The following is a 9,424-nucleotide window of genomic DNA, read 5'->3' as shown; positions in this document are numbered from 1 at the left end:
CAATAATGTATATTGCATTGAAACAGATGAGGGAGAAAATTGTTTAAAAGGGATATGTGATTAGGGAATGGACCTGGAGGGAGGGATTGTACAATAATGAAAGAATTTTTCTTTTCCTTTTCAAAGAGAAGAGTGAACTGGGTTGGAAGGGTGGGCAGGGAGAAAAGTGCAACAATGAATGAATAGAAAGAAATGCCTTTTTTTAATTTTAAAAAAAGAATATTTGTTTGGGAAATCCTACTTTACTATTTTACCCTCTCTGTCATAGTCCTGGCTGAAGAGAGGAAGTTGCAACTGCAAAGCAGATTAGTGAAGAGTTCAGACCACATAGGGTGGGCCTTCCACTTTTTTTTTTTTTTGCTTTCATGGGTCATATTTATACTAAAGCTTCTGCATTTTCTGGGCTGATGACTTGTGGGGTGTTTCCTGCTCTCTGCCCTCCCAGGAGAACACAGTACAAAAGACAGGGATAACTTCAACTATTTCTGAATAACTAGTGATGACCTTAGATCTTATCAACCACTTCCTTCCCAAGGGAACAACCATGACTTTTAGTCTGTGACCAATGTGTTGCTTTTAGGTTGTATCAACTTCAGCAAGCTAGTGAGGGATCTATTTATATATAAACTCGAGCTGATACTTCTTAGCCCTAAATGCTAAGGACTCTGATTGCTTTTGCGTATTGTTAGTGTCCTTTGCAGTTTTCAAAGCACTAACAATTGTTCCCTTATTTAGCTTTTTTTTTTTAAAAAATTGTTCACCTTCTTAACAGCACCATGTATCAGTCAAAATGCTAACTATTTGGACAAGTAAAGGAATTTCATGACAGGATTTGAAGCCTTGAAGAAACTTCATTGAGGCTAGAGTTAAAGGATGTGCAGTTCATAGAATTGGTCAAATCATACAACCACCTAGACTGGAGTCCTGAGAGGTGACATTCTGACACTGAGCCACTGCTGCTGGGAAAGCTAACTTCCTCCTCTGTCCTTCTCAGGCAGGGTTTTTTTGTTTTTTTTGTTTTTTTAATTTTTCTGTGAGTGTACCGTCAAATCAGATCTGACTGGTACAGGAGGAGATTGCCCCTCCTTTTCCCGGCAGAGCATCTGGTGGATTCGAACCTTGTGCCTCTGGGATTGTAGTTGCAGCTCCTTGCCACTGGGCCACCAGAGCTCCCCTCAGGCAGGGTTTTAATAGGGCCTTCTTCCTCTACTCCCTAGAAAGCCTAGGTGAAGACTTTAAAACATGGACATTTCCACCAAACAGAAGAAAAGACCAGTCACTAATTATGCCAAATGTGACTGAGTGCCAGGAGAGTAAGATGACTTCAAATAATTACTACGGGATTTCTGAAAATTCGTGTTAGAACCTCCTCCATGGGCTACTATCCATCCTCGCCTTTCGCCTCTCTCCCCTTCGCTCATGCATAGAATTCACTAATGTGGACACAGAACAAGCAGCCTACCTGCCCAACCCCACTCGTGCCCATTTTTACACAGGTTTTCTGTGAAGCTCCCGGGCAAAGGAGACAGGGCACAGTCCTGTCACTTTGCCTTAGATGCTGTCCTGGGAGGCCAACCTCCTCAGCAGGATGGTCTCACCCACTGCCGGTTTTTGGCCCCAGAATAATTTCCAGAGATTGTACTTATAGTTCTATAGAGGTGGGGTCACTACCGCCACCCGGGTCTCCTGTGTGGAACAGTGCACAAACTCTTTAGAAAACATGTAAAACACTTTTCTTAAATGGGAGAAACAACATGTTGGTTCATCTTTTCTCCATTTCAGTACAGAGACATAAGTAAGGCAAAGGGACAGGTCTTTCATGTAGACTGGGCCGTCACAGCTGCATTAAATTCTGCAGGACAAGAGGTAAGGATGTCGCCAGCATGGCTGCACCTAAGCCAATCCCAATGGGCAAGGCTTCCTCCACAATGACCAAGAGCAGCTGGGAATGCGATTGGAAGAGGCTCTGAGGCCTCAGCAAACTCTTCTTGGGGAACTCAGGTTTGTAAGGTGCTGTCACACAGGGACATAGTTGAAGCATAGGCAAGGACTTTTTTCCTGATAAATGAATTATTGCCACTAGAAAAAGATATGCCCTTGATGCTCACTCAGGGTTTTCTCTGCTAAAATAATTTCCATGTGCTATGTGCATAGACATGGTGAAAGTCATAAGAAATCTTTCATCACTAGAGATTTGTTTGAAATTGTTGTATAGTACAAATAACATTGAGAAGAATGGAAATCTCAGAACACTTAACTGTGTTCATGCAAAACCTGTGTATAGACCAAGAAGTCTGAACAGAACAAGGGAACACTGATGGCATGATTAACATCAAGAAAGGTACGGGCTATATATTTTCTTCTTACCCATTCAATCGGTATGCTGAGCAAATCAATTAAAAAGTAGAACTCTATGAAGAAGTATGTAGCATCACGATAGGAAGAATCAATAACCTGAATTATGCAGATGACACAACTTTGCTTGCAGAGAGTGAAGAAGTTTCGAAGCACTTTCTGAAGAAGATCAAAGACCACAGCCTTCAGTATAGGTTACATCTCAACATTAAGAAAACAAAAATCCTTACTGCTAGACAAATAGACAATATTGTGACAGATGGAGAAAATACTGAAGTTGTCAATTATTTCCTTTTACTTTGATCCACAGTTAACACTCATAATAACAACAGTTAAGAAGTCAAAAGATATAATACACTAGGAAAATCTGCTGTCCAGAACCTCTCTAAAGTGCTAAAGGGCACATTGTTGTTGTTCTTATGTGTTGTTGAGCCACCTGTAACTCATAGTGTCTCTATGTACAACAGCTCTAAACTCTGCTGTATCCTGAGCCAGTCTCACTGACTTTGACTCATCTAATCCAATTGCCTCTGTCAGTGTCAATCCATCTCATCCAGTGTCTTCCTCACTTGTGCTGTCCCTCAACCCTTTCAAGCAAGATGTCCTTCTCCAAGGACTGGTCCCTCCTGGCCATGTGCCCAGAGTATCTGAGATAGAGCTTCAAAATCCTGGCCTCCAAGGAGAAACTTGGTTTCACCCTCTGCAGTCCATGATATGCTCAATCCTCTTCTGCAGTGCCACAATCCAAAGGCATCAATTCTTCTTCTATCGTTCTTAGTCATTGTCCAGCTCTTTGATGCATAGCAAGTAACTGAGAAGACCATGGCTTGAATCAGGCACATCTTAGTCTCTAACCTGACATTATTATTCTTCAGCACTTTGGAGTGGTCCCTGACCCCAGATTTTCCTAACATAATTTTTCTTTTTATTTCCTCACTACTGGTGACAACAGTGTTAATTGTGGAACTGAGTGAGCTGAAATTGTTAACAATCTCAATCTCTTTTCTATCTAACCAGTTGGCCCAGTGGTGAGAATCTTTGTTTTCTTTTTTTCAGAATTTCATTCATTTTATTGGTACGACAGAACAATTGATGTGTATGTGTTTCTGTTAACATCATCTTCTCTTCATATTACAACTGATTACAAAAAATTACTCTGTCAGGCTTGTCTGGTCTCTATGTTGGACACTGAAGGCACTACTGTGATCACTTCATTCATAAGGTTTCTCCACTGAGTAAATCCTCTATTACCTTAGAAGGTTCATGTCTAACAACAAGTGGTACCATGAGGATATATTCCTATTAGTTAGTATCTCACTGAAGTTTACAGAAGTTGGAGCTGTTACTGTAGACATCTGCACAGTCACTGTAGTAACAGGGCTTTTCTCCTGCAGGGCATCACTGCTGTGTGGGGAGCTGTGACCTCCTGTGGAAGGGTTTTCCATCCAGATGGAACCTCTGTCATGTTTTGTGTCTCTCTTTTGTGTTTGTTTGTTTGGTTGGTTGGTTTTGGTTTTTTTGGCTGTGAATTAAAGTTAGAAGCATCAAAAATTTATCCACATTCCTTGCAGGTTCATGATGTTTCATTCTCACATGATCTTTCAGGGACAGTGAGTTCTTGCTTCATCTTGAAGGTTATCTGGCAACGAAAGCATTCCTCCTCTGTAAATTTTCCAAGGTTTACTGAGACGTGACTGCTACACATACAAATTTCCACACTGACTACATGAAAAGGAAGTCTTTCCCATGTGAAATTTTTGTGGTGGCATGAAGCATGACTTCTGGTTGAAGTTTTTACCAAATTTCATTTGCTATATAAAGCTTCCCTCTAGTATGACTTTGCTGGTGAAAAATGAGATTTCTCTTGGATTTGAAGTCTTTTCTATATTCACTGCATACAAAGGGTTTTTCTCCAGTATGACTTTGTTGATGAATGATGGAATTTCCCTTCAGAATGAAGACTTGACCACATGTACTGCATAAATATGGTCTCTCTCCAGTGTGAGCTCATGCATGACTCATAAGGGGCCCTTTAGGGATGAAGCCTTTCCCACACTCACTGCTCACACAGGGTTTCTCGCTAATATGACTTTGTTGATGAATGATGAGGTTTCCTTTATGGATGGAACCTTTCCCATCCTCACCACATAAACAGGGTTTCTCTCCCAGATGAGTTCGTTTATGAATAGTGAGACTTGCTTTTTGACTGACACCTTTTCCACAGTCAGCACACACGTAGAGTTTCTCTCCAGGATGAGTTCGTTGGTGGGTAGTGAGCTATGTTTCCTGGATGAAGTCTTTCCCACATTCTCAGCAGTTAGACACTTTCTCCCCCGTGTGAGTTTGCTGGTGGATTGTGAGTTTGTCCTTCCTGATGTAGCCTTTCCCCCACCCCCTGCACATGTTAGGTCTCTTTTCAGTGTGAGTTTGCTGATGAACTGTGAGGTTTATTTCCTGGGCAAAGCCTTTTCCACAGGCACTACACACATGGGATTTGTTTATTTTGTGTGTTTCCTGATTCATATCAAGTTGAGTCATGGTGCTGGTGGGTGTTTTACTCTCAGGGACTTTGATTGCAGGGCAAAACTGCTCACAATCATAACAGAGCAAGGTTTTCTCATCTCGATTAAGCTCAGCAGAGTTCTACAGCTTCTTCTCTGGTTGACTATTGGTATAGTTAAATTTTATTTCACAGTTCTCCCATGTACCTCAAACATACCATGCTTTTCCCTTAATCAAAAATAGTTCTTGTTCTGATGGACAGTATTTTTCTGTATGTTAGGTTTCTAGCACTGTTCCATTCTGTCCAGTCTTCTTGCATTTTGTAAAAGCCCAAGAGGATGATCATCAATTACACTATGACATTTATCTAACATACTCTCTCCATGGCTGTTCTCCTTCCAACCTGGAGAGAGCATCTGGCTTATTAACTGGATACCTTATCTAAGGCCAGGAATAGACTGAGAAGCTGTGACTTTAGAGCACCTTAGATATTTAGAAGACTTCAGCTATGGGGAAAGGAAAACCCAATGCCAGGGAGTTGTTCTCACCAATTAGGTTTCTATAGTTCTGTAACATCACGTCCTGGTACTGGGCCTTATGGGAAGGTTCCAGAAGCTTCCATTCTTCTCAAGTGAATTTCACAGCCACATCACGGAATGTCAGTAATTCCTTGATCATTTTGTTGTTCTTGGGACACCACCAGCAAATGAAAAGGGGTGTGTGTGTGTGTGTGTGTGTGTGTGTTCTACTAGATGTTCTCTCAGTTTCCATTGAGGATTCCAGGAAATCCCCAGAAATAAAGTAACACCTGGAAAGGAAAACCAAATTCTGATACTTCTTCATTCTTTCTTTGATTTTTTTTTGCTGCTGGTGCATTGGGGCCTGTAGGTTCTGTAAACTGCTTCTACTTCAAGTGTGTTCTTGAATTTTTGTTTTCTTAATGTTGAGTTTCAATCCATATTCATGACTACAGTCCTTGACCTTCTGAAGCAAACACTTCAAGTCCTCGTTAGTTTCAGCCAGCAAGATTGTTTACATCTGCATAATATAGGTCCATTCCTGATGCCATATTCCTCCTCATAAAGCCCAGCCTCCTGAGTGATCTGATCCACATACAGATTGAATACGAATGGAGATAGGACACATCCCTGTTGCACTCCTTTTCTGATTTTGTACCATGCAATGTGTCCTTGTCCTGTACTGAGGACTGCTTCCTGGTCCAAGTATGGGTCTAGCATGAGCACGAGTAAGTGTTCTGGGATTCCCATTTTTCTCAAGGTCAACCACAATTTGTTGTGGTCCACACAGTTAAATGCCTTTGCAAAGAAGATGAAACCTATATAGACATTTCTCTAATACTCTGCATTCAGCCAAAATCCATCTGACATAGTCTATGATATTCCTAGTGCCACAGCCTCTGCTAAAACCCAGCTTGCATTTCTGGTATTTCTCTAGCAATGTACTGTTACAGTCATTTTTTCATACTCTTCAGCAGGATTTTGCTTGTGTGTCATATTAGTGATATTGTTTGATAATTTCCACACTCTGCTACATCTCCTTTCTTTGGAATGGGAGTGCATATGGATTTCTTCCAGTCAGTTGGCCGGATAGTTGTCTTCCAGATTTCTTGGCACAACAAAGTGAGCACATTCAGAATTGTATCTGTTTGTCAAAATATGTTAATTGGTGTTTCATCAATTCTTGGGGCCCTGTTTGTTGCCAATTCCTTCAGAGTTGACTGAACTTCCTTCTTCATCACCATTGCCTAAGGTGCACCTGACCCAAGTCATAGTCTATTCAATTGATTCCTATGCACCTGATAAGCAGACAATGAATAAGGAAAACCAAAGAAGAATAAATGCCTTAGAATTTTGGTATCAGCAAAGAGTATTAGTGAATATTCCATGGATTGCAAATCTATGTTCAAGGACTTGGGACCACGGTGACTCTTAAAGGCAAGGATAGTAAACTGTAAAGCAGGAGTAGCATCCACTTCCTAAACAACTTGCCTCCAGAAACTCTATGAACGTTGATAAATGTCAATAGTTTTAGAGGGGCTTCAGGCCTTTTGTTCATAGGGTCACGATGAGTTGTGATTGACTCGAAGGCAATCAACAACAACAATACTCGTAAATAAAGTAATAGAAAATGAGCACCTTATAACATCTCAGTAGTAGGAGACTAGTGTCTTAAATAGGCTGCAATAGTACCTTAAACAGTAAAGATCTTTATTACCACAAATGGATGAGTAAACCAACTAAACTCTTAGTTAAGGGATACTAAACTTTCACAATATCCTAAGTTAAAGTAAGACTGATGCTCTTTTCTACAACACTACAAAGGAAAGGGTTTTTTTTCTCTTGGTACGCTTCCCTTCAAACCTAAAGCCTTCTGGCCTCTCTGGGTCACCGCCACTCTCCACCTGAGCTCAGACCGGGCTCTTGTCCCTCCTCCTTGTCCCAAGCCACTGCTCCAAAGTCCTGAAGCCCCAGGTTTACCATGTTGGTTTTGCTCAGTAACAGGTTCCAAGGAGGGAAGGCGTTTGGCTTGCTCAAAGCCCAGAAAGAGAGAAAGCTAGCCGAGATCAACTGGGAGTTTCTCTGTGACCAGAAATACAGCCATGAAGAGAATCTTCCTGAAAAGCTGCTGGCTTCAAGGAAAAAGACATGAGTTTGACCTGAACAATGAAGGTGAGATTTATCTGATATCTTTAAAGAAGATGATGGAGAAGCTTGGTGTCTCCAAGACCCACCTGGAGATGAAGATGATCTCAGAGGTGACGGGTGGTGTCAGTGACACCATCTCCTACTGAGACTTTGTGAACTTGATGCTGGGGAAATGGTCAGCTGTCCTCAAGCTAGTCATGATGTTTGAAGGAAAAGCCAATGAGAGCAGTCCCAAGCCAGCCGCCTCCCTTCCGGAAAGAAACATTGCCAGCCTGCCCTGAGGACCCTGGAGACTCTCAGCCCAACTCTCCTGGGCTCTCCAGTCCTGTCCTCTTTCCAGATCTGGCCTTCCCAACTCATTGTGATTTGTCTTGTTTGCTTGTTTGTTTGGTCATTGTGGGCTTGTGTGTTTGTTTCATTGAACAGAATCAGTGAAAAAAAAACCCAACAACACTAAAGACTTCTGATGTTATTTGCCTATGTAAACTGTAATCTATAGCTGAGAATTTTTTCTTTTTAGTAGTGGCTGCTAAGCTCTCTTGGCACTTTGAAAAAGCTGAGTCAGTTAGCCTGGGACAAAATTACCAGGTTAGAATGCCCATACTGTAAAAACTTCTCCCAGTCACTGTCCTGTCCCTCCCCTATAAATAAAGGGAAATTTCTCACATTTTACAATGTTGCCCTTCCCTTTTAAAAGCCCCCTCCCCAAGTTCCAACATAGAGAGACTGACTTGGGAAGCTTATACCCTCTGACTCTTATACATTGTGTTATTGTTGTTGTTATGTGCCATTGAGTCAACTCCAACTCATTGCGACCCTATGTACAATAGCTCTGATCCCTGATCTATCCTGTGCCAATTTTATCATCTCTTACACCCCCGCCCACATTACCCCAGTCACTAAGTTAATCCATCTTATCCAAAGTCTTCCTCTCTTGCTCTGTCCCTCCACCCTCCCAAGCATGATGTCTCTCTCCAAAGACAGGTCCCTCCTTGCAAAATGTTCAAAGTATGTCAGACAGAGTTTCAAAATCCTTCCCTCCAAGGAGCAGCCTGGTTTCGCCCTCTCCTGGAAAGACCTGTTTGTTCTCTTAGCAGTCCATGGTATATTCAGGACTCTTCTCGAGCACAACAAAGGCATCTATTCTTCTTCTATCATCCTTAGTCATTGTCCAACTCTCTGATGCATAGCAAGTAATTGCAAAGACCATGGCCTACATCAGGTACACCTTAGTCTCCAGATTGACACCATTGCTCTTCAGTACTCTGGAGAAGTCCCTGATTGCAGATTTTCCCAGTGCAATTTGTCTTTTGATTTCCTAGCTGCGGGTAGTAAGAGTGTTGATTGTGAAACCAAGCAAACTGAAGCTATTAACAATCTCAATCTCTTCATTGTGTATGGTGATGTGGCCCAGTGGTGAGAATCTTTGTCTTCTTGATGTTAAACTTCAATCCATATTGAAGACTGTAGTCCTTGACTTTCTGCAGCAAGTGGTTCAGGTTCACCTCAGTTTTAGCAAGTAAGGTAGTGTCTCCGCATAATGCAGGTTGTTGAGAAATCTTTCTCTAGCCTCCCAGATTATCTGTGCTGCATATAGAGTGAAAAGGTATGGAGATAGAATGCATCACTGTGATAGACCTTTCCTGATTTTGAACAAGCATGTAGTGTTTCCTTGCTCTGTTCTGAGGACTGCTTCCTGGTCCAAGAATAGGTTTCACATGAGTCCAAACAAATGTCCTGGGATTCCCATTCTTCTCAAGATTAACAACAATTTGTTGTGGTCCACACAGTCAAATGCCTTTGAATAGTCAATGAAACACAAACAGACATTCCTCTGGTACTCTCTGCTTTCAGCTCTTCTACATATATACATTACACACACACACACAGACACACACACA

General features: G+C 41.7%; 1 pseudogene; it reads left to right on the top strand.

Moving 5' to 3' along the window:
- Window positions 1-7,356: 7,356 nt before the first annotated feature.
- Window positions 7,357-7,804, top strand: LOC102852798 (annotated as a pseudogene).
- Window positions 7,805-9,424: the final 1,620 nt, after the last annotated feature.

The sequence above is a fragment of the Elephantulus edwardii genome, unplaced genomic scaffold, assembly GCF_000299155.1.
Source record: "Elephantulus edwardii isolate Elephantulus edwardi_28Jun2011 unplaced genomic scaffold, EleEdw1.0 scaffold00090, whole genome shotgun sequence".
Taxonomy (NCBI): domain Eukaryota; kingdom Metazoa; phylum Chordata; class Mammalia; order Macroscelidea; family Macroscelididae; genus Elephantulus; species Elephantulus edwardii.
The sequence above is the reverse complement of the archived record's forward strand: the minus strand, read 5'-3'. Positions and strand labels throughout refer to the sequence as shown.